We start from the raw sequence: 12,844 nt of genomic DNA, 5'->3' as shown, positions 1-12,844 counted from the left end.
GCAGAGAAGTCATTGCAACTTGTAAGCAAGATTCAAGTTTATTTTTATTTGCACTTTTCATGAAGAGGATTTTATTTGTAAATGTAACTCTTTTTGTTGTGCCTGATGAAGGTTTCCAACATTAATTCCTTGTCTGTGGGGATTTTTTTTCTTTTCCAATTGATAAATGATGATTTTTTTCCAGATTCTTTGAATTACTTAGTGATATCATGCACTGAATAATAAGAAATATACAAATCCCTTCCAATCTTAATGACAGCCATCACAATATGTGGCACTTTTTGTTTCCTTTGTTGTGAGACCTCATCACAGCCATAAATGGCCCCTGTTTCAGGTTATTCTATGTTTATTTTCATGTTTGGGAGAACTGAAATGCAAAAATGACAACTAAAATTTTTTAACAAGAGAAAACATGAAGGCTACTGATGTATTTGCAATTACAATATATGAAAATTTAAGAAATATTTTTCAGTTCTTATTTAGTCACAACCTTTTGCGATGTAGTCATTGTACTTTAATCTGCTAAAGTAAGGAACCAGCTGTCTAACTACACCGGGAATATTGCTGACTTTCACTCCTGCATAAATGAGTTCCAGATGAAATTTTTTTTAGTTTTTTCCCATTTTGGTTTTTAAAATATTTAAACTACAATTAAAACTCTTCACTTTAAATATCCATAAACCGTATAACCAGTAACGCACTTTGATTCAATTTGTTTTAGACTAGAATGCTAAGGCAGTAAAACAGAGAAATTTTGCTGTGTTTTGGCCTTTCATTTAAGCGGCTACAGAGGTTTGGGTGGATAGATTTTACAAGGGCCTCCACATTGAAATAGTCTTGCAATGCTAGGTGACTCCTGTATAAATTGGAAATGTAATCTTTGGATGACAGCGACGTCTTTCACATCATTTTGCGCTTGTACACTCAGATCCTGTTTTACTTGCAAAAAACACAATAATAATGGCAGATCTCTGTTTCATGTTTTTGCAGCTGCATGTTTTTGATTTAATTAATTTAGTTTGATGAAGCAAAACCTGCTAGAATAGTTTTGCCATCAGTAATGATGCATAAGTTTCATGAGCAAGATAACTATCGGTTGCATGAAACGCTTCTGTTGTGTTTATGAGGATGCAGAAGACACCTGGGTGTGTCATTACAGTTTTGCTGTAGCGAACACAAACACATACGCAAAGCAACGCCACTGTCCATACTCATGTCTCCCAATGGATTTGTTATGGTGTAGTGGTTTGGTGGGTCGTCTTAGTTCTGGTTTGCCATCTTATTTTGTAGTTTTTCTTGTGTTTCCTGTTCAGCCTTTTGGTTCATTAGTTCTCCTGGGTTTAGTTTGCTCATCCATTTCACCAGTGTCTTGTTATGTTTTCTGTGCATTTATGCCTCTCGGTTTCAGTTAGTACTTACTGGTTCATTGTGTTTGAGTGTTAGTTGCTTTTCCCTGTGGTCTGTTTCGTTCATTAAAATAACTGTCTTGGCACCTCTTCTGCCTTCCTGCCTTTTAATTCTGCATTTGGGTCCACACCTCCATGATCCATTACAGGATTGCAGGACCTATCATGAAAAAGGCACCATTTCACAACACCCAGCTGACACAGTGAGCCTGGACATTACCAGAACATGAGGACACAAACATCCAAGCTGAAGCTCCAACTAGCAACTCTCCATGAGACAACAGTGCATCGCTACAATGCAACAGGCCTAACTGTGAAAGGTGAAGGCGTGTTGTCACAGCCGAGAAAAGACGTCCTCTTAAAGCTTTTTGAGCAAATTAATGATCAGAAAATAAACAGTTAATAAATAAAGTTCATGCAAACTATTTCAAGGCATTTTAGAAGAAACCAACTTATGAGAAACCATTTTGTTCTACATGCGTAAAATTTAACAGCAAGTGAAGTCCAAGCGTGTAACAGGAAAGTCTTGTATAAATAGTAAAATATTTTTTTTCCTTTAACATACTTTATTATTTCACATTTTACCCCATGATGTTATTTGATACCCATGCCCATTTCTAAAATTTTTATAAACCTTTCCGGTCTCTGTTTTAAAATAATAATTACGCTTTATTCATATGGAGTTGAATATCCCCATAATGACGAGTTAGTGTGATACCTGCAGCAGACAAAATTCAAAATGCAATCATCAAATTTTGCCCAAAAGTTACAAACTGTTCTTACTTAGGCCATAAAAAAGACAATATCTGAGAAGCAATAAAAAAACAGTCTGTGCATAAATACATCCTTTGGCATATGAAAATTTTCAACAAAACCAATTATATTTGAAAAAGACTGAAAGATAGAAAATAAAGGATAAAAAATAAACCAATGAACTGATTTTTTTAGGCCAACAGAATGTTTAGTTGGTGTGGTTATTGCTATTCACAGGGTTTAAACTCAAGCTGTCCATGTGTTTTTCAGTTAATGAACAAACTTACTTTCTGTTTTGATCTCCTTGATGCAAAATAGCAAATAAATCCAGTTTGTTAATTTCAGTCCCTCCACTGTTTTAACATTCGGATCATCTGAGGAACATGTATCTCTGTCATCTCAAAAACAAGTGTATGGAAGCAATTCCTCTTGCAGAAAATGAAATCAGCTATAAACAACCTTTAAGCACTATGGTGCTTTTTTCTGCTGTTTCTCACGGGTAAAAATTGCAAGTCAGACCAAAAAGGCTGACTTTAAAAAAGGAGAGTTAATAAAACTAATAGTAAAACATAGTATTAAATTTCAATCAGAAAACAAAAAGCTAATTCTTGTCTTTGCTGAGTGTCGGCATATAGTCGCAGGTGTTCTGTTCATCAAATCAAATAAATGACACCCCTGAAAGTCATGCTCTCCAACTTGCATACATGCTTCAGGCTTGACCCTTTTCCGAAAAATGATTTTTTTCAGGTCAAAAATAATATTTTCTAAAAGTTTCTGCAGTCAGCTGTCAGCTTCTTTTCTTCTCAGATCAAGATTTTGATTCAAATAAGAAAAATAAGGCAAAGTTGAAACAAAATGATTCGTATTCCAAAGTTCTTTAGCTCGACATTCCCTTTGAGGATTTTAGTTACAAATTGCTTATGCATTTTCACGTACCATGTAGTGAGGCAAAGGTACAGTACAAATCCTGGAGATAATGCTAAATCCATCATACTCCATAGGGAAACCCAGCAGTATTATCCATTTAATGGGAATCCTCATCTTCCTCCTTTTCGGCTTCATATCTCACCAGATACTGACAGTTGTGATGTGTGGATAGACGACTAGAGATAGGACAGTAGGGGGGTGTATATATCATGCTCACCCCCTCTCTATTAGCACACACACAAACACACAAACTCAAATTTTTATGGCACCGCTGGTGTACACGCCTAACAACTTTCTCCCACCATACGCAATACGCAGGCGCACATATACACTGTTCCCCCCCCCTTGGGTTAAATATTTTAAGAAAATCCCTTCTTTATTCATTTTAAATGTGTCCCTAGAACTCTTATGCCCACCTGGGGGGCCACAGCCTCATAGGAAACAGCTACAGTAGAGATTTAGAGAACTCTGTCAAACAAGTGGCACCCTCTTGGAAGAAAAATATACTTTGCACTTTTTTAAAGATGGGAATATGGAGTACATAATCTCTTATAAGGCATGATCAACATTTCTGACTCAGATCTGGTAAAATCAAAGTATATTTATGGTTTATAAACTGAGAGCAAATTTATGAATGGAAGAGGGCTGCCAAGGGGCAACGCAGGCTTTGCAGTAGGAAGTGGGTAAGGTCTCAGTAGGGGCCTGACTCCCCTCTGAGACAAGGCCTAGCAAGGATAAAAACGCTCAGTAAGGGGCTTGGGAACGCTGGTGTGTAAGTGTGTGTATGTGTGTGTGTGAAACAGTTACATAGAGAAAGAGTATGTGTCTATGCATATGTTTTAATGGATTGGGAACATTTTGTCCAGAGTTTTAGATGCCTTCTCTTTATGTTAACAGCTTACTTTAGAAGTGGGTGTCGTGTTATGAGGTTTTCAGTAATCATAATTATTGTGATAATAGATGCAAATTATGAAATGGCCCTGGGGGAACCAATAGAGCGCTATGTGAGTCATACAAAGGAGCTGGTTTGGGCTAAGCAGGGCTGGAACTTGGATGGACAGGCATGGGATGCCTCCCTCTGCGTCTCATGTACTGGATTATAGGGCGGGCCAAATCCCGAAGGTGGTGTGAAGCAGAAAACAAACCAAACATTATTACAACGACCTGCATCGTTGCCATGAGAGGGTCCATGCTGGTTTCTTCCATTGGCAACAAGTGCCACTGGGCACCCTACCCCACGCCTCTCACAGTAGGGGGCGCTATAGAGAAAGACAGGCAGGGGCAAAAGGATAAATGTGCACCAGTGTCGCCTGCCAGTCACCTTTGTATGGTGATTGTTGGCGCCCTGAAAAGGTCGCTAAGGGGATTTACATAACATTTTGCACTCCGCCCTGGGTATGTACGAAAATGACCAATTCTGTATTACTACATGAAGATTTTACAGTGTTTTAACTGCACAGAAAACAGATAGAATGAAAGAAGCCATTTAATCGCCTGGTTCTTAGCAATATGAAAGGTAAATGTAAGATTCGGTTTGTAAAAATGTCAGATCTGGCTGCAAACCTTCATGTATTTGATTGATTTCTGCAACTGCGACAAATGATTCTTGCTGTTTATTAGTTTTATTCAAAGGCAGATATGTCCTGTCGATGTAACTCAAATAGTTTTTTTCATTTATGACTCTTTTTTTCAATCAATTGAATCCCAATTGGAACAGTATGTGTGGGAGCCACTGGTGTTGATGGTAGATGTTCTGGAACATCCGTGACAGATGGATGAGACAAGCTCCTCAAAGACGTACTTCCTCAGAATGAACATGGGGCCCTCTGGTATGGGAGGGGCACTGTATTAGGAGTGGGAAATGTCTGCTTGAAGGATGTGGGTATACTGGCAAGGTGTATGGGTACACATGGAACACAATGTCCGTGCCAGGGAACTGGATTTCCTGAAGGATGACTTGGTTGGACGTGAGGTTACCATAGTCCATTTCTCAACAAGTTCGAGGCACCCTCTCATGACCTGCATTGAAAAGGATATTTCGTCATCACCTGCAGTAGCTTCCAAAAGTATTCCTACCCCTTGAATGCTTGCACATTTTGTCACATTATGACCACAAACAAATGATTTTATTGGAATTTTGTGTGAAAGATTAATGCAAAGTGACACACAATTATAAAGTGCAAAGAAAATTCTGCATTTTTTTCAAACAAAAAACTGAAGTGTGCAAAAGTATTTTGCCCCTCAAGTTAGCACACACCCCAGTGGACTCGGTAAGTCTTCAGTGGTGTGCATATATCAGGTTTGCAAATCATGAGACTGAAAGTTTTGCCCATTCTTCTTCATAACAACTCAAGCTCAGTGAGATCAGACAGAGCGTTTATGAATGGCAGGTTTCATCCCTTGCCACAGATTCGATTTAATTTAGGTCTAGACTTTGACTGGGTAATTCTATCACATGAATGTTTTTTGTTTTAAAACCACTCAATTGTAGCCCTGGCTTTATGTTCAACAGATTTTCTTCCAAGAATGCCCTGTATTTGACTCCATCTTTCCATCCACTGACTATTTTCCATGTCCCTAGTGAAGAAAAGCACCCACAGAGCATGATGCTGCCATCACCATGTTTGACAGTGGGAATAGTGTTTTCACAGTGACATGCAGCATTAGCTCTCTGCCATTTTCCATTCAAGCCAAAATGTTCTATTATTTGACTGGTGCATCCTCTCCCACATATTTGCTGTTTCCCCCACATGACTTCTGGCAAACTGGAAACAGGACTTTTTGTGGCTTTCTCGTTGCAACTGTTCCCTAAAAGCCAGATTTCTAATAGTTGTAATAGTTGTCCTGTGGACAGATTTGCCCACCTGAGCCGAAGATGTCTGCAGTTTGTCCAGAGTCCCTAATGGGCTCCTTCGCTGCATCTCTGATCAGTGCTCTCTTTGTTCAGTCTATAAGTTTCAGTAGACGGCCATGTCTCAGTAGGTTTGCAGATACACCATTTTCTTTCCATTTCTGGATGATGGGTTGAACAGTGCTGAGTGAGATGTTCAAAGCGGGGGGAAAACTTTTTAGATCCTAACCCTGCTTTAAACTTCCACAACTTTATCCCACACCTGTTTGGTCTGTTGCTTGGACTTCATGATGCTGTTTGTTTAACAATATTCTCTTAAACCTCTGAGGCTGTCACAGAACAGCTGTATTTATACTAAGATTAGATTACACACAGGTGAACTCTAGTGATTAGGTCAACATTCAATCATTTAGGAATCATCAGGCAACTCCTAAAATCATTTGGACACACTTAGAGAGAAAAGGGGCTGAAAGTTTTTTGTACATAACATTTTTCAGGTTTCTTGTTGTAGAATAAATACATAAATAACATATAATTTTCATTGTACTACACAATTGTGCCACTTAGTGTTGATCCTTCACATAAAATTCCAATAAACTACATTTATGTTTGTGACCATAATGTGATAAAATGTGGAAAAGTTCAAGGAGTATGAATACTTTTGCAATCCACTATGTGAACAAAAATAGTTTTATTGGTAATTTATATGAAGCTACATTTGCTGCTCGCTTTGAAACTTACATCAGGCGTCCACATGAGTTGTGATGATGAGCTATTTCAAGATGAAACAATAGTGAGGATAAAGGTATGTCTTTGAAAGACTTTCTTGTCTCTCCCAGTGGCTTGGTTTGAAGTTGATTCATGTTTGCTGTGTATACAGTTTTTTAAGGTTTGGCCCACCCTTGTTCCCTGTTTTAATCCAACTATATCCCATTATTAGGCATCAAAGATTAAAGTGTGAACTTGTTGCACCTGTAGATGACTGCTTGGAAAGCTGAAACTAAAACACGTAGCATCGTGTTTTGGAATAAATGTTTTCACACTTATTGGTGTTGATACTAAATCATTTGCAAGACAGTTTCATTTTATTTCTCCAGCATTCAGATTTATTGTATGTGCCCCTGCAGGGTCCTTGCGAGAAGCCCGACGGTGACAAGTCATGGATGAGACCAAGTTTGTCAAAGCAGTGTTTTGTTTTTTTTTATTACAGTTGTGCAAGAAGATCCTTAAATAACTGAAAAATGAATTTGGTGATATTTTCAGCATTACATTTAAGCACGGACACCACGATGTAAGATCATACATACATGATGGTCCTTCCTCCTTCATCTTTACAGATACTTATTTATTCTTATAAAAAGGTAATAAAACAAGCATAAAAAGTATATGTATTTTTCAGAAGTAAGCACTGATATGAATGCACTATTACTGTGGTTGTTGTTTTGATGAAAAGGTGCTTTCATCTTTGCGTGTGTGTGTGTGTGTGTGTGTGTGTGTGTGTGTGTGTGTGTCTCATCTGACAGCGCACCTGTCTGCCTCAAGGCTGGAAAGATGCAGCCAGTTATTTCTGGCTGGCACTCGTGTAGTAATGTATTAGAGGGCTTGTCACTGCACTTTACTGAAGATCTCTGACAACCTATTTGACACTCTTGATGGGGTCAGAGGTGTCAGCCTGCTCAGACTGACATGGAGATGGACACACAACGGCACGGGCGAATTAGGTTGCTGCTTGAGTCAATTGCAGGCGGTAGCCTCAGGACATTTTACTGCTCCGCCAAGTTCGGATGCAGTCACACTTGATGCATAGACAGAGAGCAAGATGAAAGTGGACAACTTTTTGACATTTAAACTTTTTGGTGTGCTTTGATTATTTTTGTTATCTGTATCCGAGCAGGACACAAGTTGAGTTGGCAATGCTATTCGAATATTTATCAAAAGCATCATGTTGCATCTTTAAAATGCAAACATGTCAAGATAAAACAAACAGCTACCAGCCAAAGAGATAATTATTAGCTACACAGAAGAAAGAAAGTGATTCTAAATATTGAGTTCACTTGGAAAGATGTGGCAAACTATTGGCTTTTAAGAGCCACAAAATGGCAAACAATTTAGCAGAATCTTCACAGAAAGGGAATAATGGCACAATGCATTCTAAAGTCTCAAATCCTTGTTAAGACCCTCCATCTTTCAAACTAAACTGGATCTCACACTCCTGTTTAGATCCTCTAATCCCTCGGCCGTTTTCCATTCTTTCTCTTTTTCTCATTTCAAATGGCAACTGTTTGGTTGTCCGGCGTTGGAACGTTGAGAATTTGTCCTCTCAGTGAAAAGAAAGTAACTATATTGAAGAAAGGAAGAACAGCTTGACAGAGCCAAGAATGCTACGGATCTCTTTAAGTCCCATAATGAGATGTTTTCTCTGCTCGGAGCTTGTATTGACATGGAGACTAATTTTTTCCACAAGGTAATAGAATGAGAAAGTAATGCATAGGGGTGGGAAAGACAACATGAGGTGATTTAAGTAGAGTAGCCAAAATGCTCTGCCCCTCAATTTGTAGGATGGGAAATAATGTGACTTCTATGGGGAACTCAAAACCATTATGACAACATCTATATGCATCTTGAGGGCAAATGTTAAATTAATCAACTTCGAATTTTAAAAGATTAATGACAAAGAAACTAATCTGACACAGAAAGCTTGTCCTTATATATACATCCAATAAATGACAAGACATCTTAAAAGTGATGAGAGGTGCATGAAACTTTCTGGAGGTTTGAGACCTTCCAATTAGGGGCTAATGTCATCTATATTAACCCCTCACCCCCTCCCTAACTTGCCTTTATTGAGGCAAGGACGAGGGGGTTAGGGTCGCCTCAATAAAAACAGCACTAAAAAGCAATTACAGTGCTGTGAAGAATGGGACTTGTCAGTAATTTGCTGTCTAAAACCAAGGAGATTGCAGGTCTGGGGCCGACAGGAATTCTGAGCCTGCAGTGCAGTGTGGGAAAAGCAGTGGGAAGGCAAGCACCACCCTTTGTGAGGTAATTACTGGAACTACCAGAGGCCAGCAGCAGTCCCTGCTAATGATAACCCCTCTCCTCTCCCCTGCTAGTCACCTTGTAATTCATATACACCATTTCACTTATTCTGAACATGTCCACGATACTGCAGATGGATGTCGACATACTGGACATTAAATTTGATTTATTAAGAAATTAAGGCAGAAATCATGCAATGACTCTACAACCTATTGAATTAATCAAACTATGTAATCAAGTTTTTTTTTTTGGAAAGTTTATTTCAATATATGTCCAATAAAATAAAACATACAAAAAACAAAAGTAACTTAAAAAAGAGAAACAACAAAACCAGACATACTCGTAAAGGAGTGGAGCTACTGCATAGAAAGATGCAAACAATCCAACAGAAAAATGGGAAGACATGATGTTTGTGAGATGTCTTTGGTTTGAATTAAGGAACGTACAATTTGTTACAATGTTGCTTAATAAACACGGAGTTCTTTAAAAATCTTTGTTAACCATTAATGGTTTCTTTTTCTGAAAACAACGCAAAACAGACAAAACAGGTAAATATGGGTACGTATTTGAACAAATTTGAAGCATAACACTTGCCATTAAAAAGCTTGCTATGCTATCAGAATTACGAAGTATTAGTGGTATTACTGCTGCCTGACTTAAAAAGCTGTTTACTTTTGTAATGTCCACAAGATTTCCATAATTTAGATGAAAATGCGGTGTAATTATCTGGGTTTGTTTTCTCAATGTGATCATTTTAAACCACAATGTCATTTAACAAAAATAAAAGTAAAACTACTACAACAACATCACAGCTGACGTCTGCCTGAGTTTATATAAGCTAAATTGATGGTTTAAAAAAAAAAAGAAACATTTGGAGGAAAAAAAAAAAACCCGGTCCCAAACAGTGTTGTTTATTTATTTTAGAAATGACAAGATTTTACAGGTACTGGTTCAACATACACGCCACACTGAGACAGAAATACCACACAATAAAAAAAAAAATTGTCTGAAAATAACTTCTGCTTTGAAAAGGAACGCAAGTATCTTCACCTCCTGTGACCTCACGTAGTTTCATTCTCAACGATTACAAAATACATAAAAACTGGTTTAGGTATGAACATAAGTCCTACAAAGCTCACTCGTGTCACCGCCTGTGAAAACACTGTCTCTGGAGCCAAAGGCACCTGAAAATGAAACGATTACTGCTGTTTTTTCAGATCAACCTTCCAACTGAAGAAAAAGAAGATTAAACTCTGATGCTCACAACTCCTCAGCAAGAAATGCTGGAGATGCATGCAGGCTCAGCCTTCCTGGACCGCTTTGAGCTCCCCAGAGGTGAAAGGGTGACTAATGAGTGATCACGTCTGCCTCCTCCTCCTCCATATCTCCAACCTCTGCCCACATTAATCTGGGGGATGACCCCTTGTCAACCTTCCAGGCTCGACACCCCTTTGTCATCACCACCACCATCACTACCAGACCACATCTTAGAGCAACATACCTGAATGCATGGGACTCGCTCTGCAAACTACCGTGCAGAGACAGAACAGTGAATGCTGCTTTCAAATGCATTCACACACACCTGTAGAGTGTGTAGTGCATTAGTACCCCCACCCCCACCCACCCACTCCCCATCCCTTGTTATCTCCCCAGCTTGACTAATGCTCTTTTATAAGTACAGAGGTGGCAAAACTCCTTTGTTGGCCTCAACAATACAAACAGGCACTTCAAAAGGGGATGAGGCTGTCTTTCAGGTGTCACATCTCTACTCGTGATGGTTGTCCTCTTTAGAAATCTTTCTGATAACCTTCATCCTCATTCAAGGCAGGTGACCTACGTGACACATTCCACAATGTAAAAGAGAAAATGTGATGTAATTGTAACAAACGTTTGGATGTTTAAACGCTGATGCAAAGAGAGAAAGATTTGATGAGTAGATTTTTTTGCGTGTGCCTCAAATGCATAAATATGGATCCATGTTAATTCTACATGTGGACGCAATGGTTTGTTGAGTGTATCGCTGAGGGGTGCATTGAATCCAAAGGGAGTACTCTGACTCCAGACAGAGGAACACACAGACATCAAAAGGCTGGCTTCAAAGTCAGTTACATAATGAAGTGCCCACACACTCTGTGGTTCAGTTTTGTCCTGACACCTTTGGAGTATATGGCCTACAAAGAAGAGCTTTGAGAATTAGCCTACATCCTTTAAAGCCACTGTCAGGCTAAAAAATGTTTGGGGTTGTCGCAGCATCTGAATTTCTCAGGTCTTTTTGTTTGGTTTAAATTCAGCCTTTCAACTTATTTAGCAGGAGAAAACAAGCAGGCTGTGACCAGTATGTTACTTCTGTGAGATTATTTGCATAGCGTCACATCAGCGTGAGCCTTTGCATCACTCGACTGTATTGCTGTCTCTCCACAGCATAGCTTTATTGAAATGCATGTGAGGGTCTCTGCTGAATGTCAGGGTGAAACTCAGGGCATAAAACGAAAAGGGGACACTAATCGCAATTAGGTCCATTGTCTCCCATTTATATGGTTATTGGGTGGTGCCATTTTTCAGTCTGGTCGCGTCAAAGTTCTCACAGTCAGGATGCCACCTATCTCACTGGTGCCTCTGTAGCCTCTTCTGGCAACTATCTGCTAACAATTCTCATCTCACTAGGGTGACAAAACTGCAACGGGAGGGTCAGGCTCAAGAGAAGGACCCATTTCCTTCAGCTAAAGCACAGTGTTGCTGCAGGGGCCAGAGTTTCTGTCCATCCTGTGACCTGTTTCATGTTTTACACTTGTTTTCACCCATTCAGATGGTGTGTAAAATGTCAAAGGTCAAGGTGTGGAATGAGTTGCCGCAACCCTTCCGGTCACTAAACTTAACCTGACTCTGGTTGGTTCCCAGCAGTTGATACACAAAAGTAGTTTTCAATGCCACTTTATTTGTTTCCAATCACGAGGCACATTTTAAATAGTTTTTATGAATGTCTGGGAGAAGAGGTGCATCAATGTGAGGAGTTCTACTCGTAGGATAAACTGTGGCAGACAGCATTAAATATAGTTTGATGTGGGGGCGAGCAGACTAATGAATCCACATGAATGAAAAGGGAAGGGTATCACTTTATGTGGTGCTTCCACCCTGGAGGGGTTGTGTATCAATCTCTCTGAGTAATAATAGGGTTAGATAGCAGTGAGACCTGGCCTCTGGTGGTGGTATTGTTGTAGATCTCAAAAACTATCAGGGGTTCAGAGGCTGAGCCAGAGCATGGGTGGGCCCTATTCAAACCGAGCCCCTAATCTATTTTGAGGTTGGGTATTTCTCTTCGACAAATCTCTATTTTTCCGCCCTAAACTCTAATCACAAGGATCTTTCTTTCTGTTATTATTTTTTTCCTCAAAAAGCACAGCTGGCTGCTGGAGTTTTTCAAAGGAATTCAATTATTAGTCCAGCTGACAAACCAAAGCCCATGTTGATGCTTTGTGGCATATATGGACATGACTGGCAGAGGATCTATATGCCAAGAGGGATAGTTTACTTTCCTGTTACAGAAAATTAAAGGGATGCAAATTTTATGAAGTAACCCTCATTCAACAGATGAACAATTTCTTACTCAGTATCTTTTGAAACTATCATGTCACGTCAGAGATCTTACTATGAAAACACATTTGTTTTTTGATTTACCTTTGATATACAGTGTTTAAATTTTTATTAGTCTCCAAACATCCACTTTCAGGTTGATCAAAATTTGAGCACTTGTGATAAGAATCCCAGAAGGATATCCAACCCAGTTGGTGTTGTCGTTACTCCTTACCGACTTGCCTTTTTAAAAAAATTTACAGTCTTTCAGCCATTTGTTTGTTTTAATGCTGTTTTA

This window comes from Telmatherina bonti (genome assembly GCF_933228915.1).
Source record: "Telmatherina bonti genome assembly, chromosome: 7".
NCBI lineage: Eukaryota > Metazoa > Chordata > Actinopteri > Atheriniformes > Telmatherinidae > Telmatherina > Telmatherina bonti.
The sequence above is the reverse complement of the archived record's forward strand: the minus strand, read 5'-3'. Positions refer to the sequence as shown.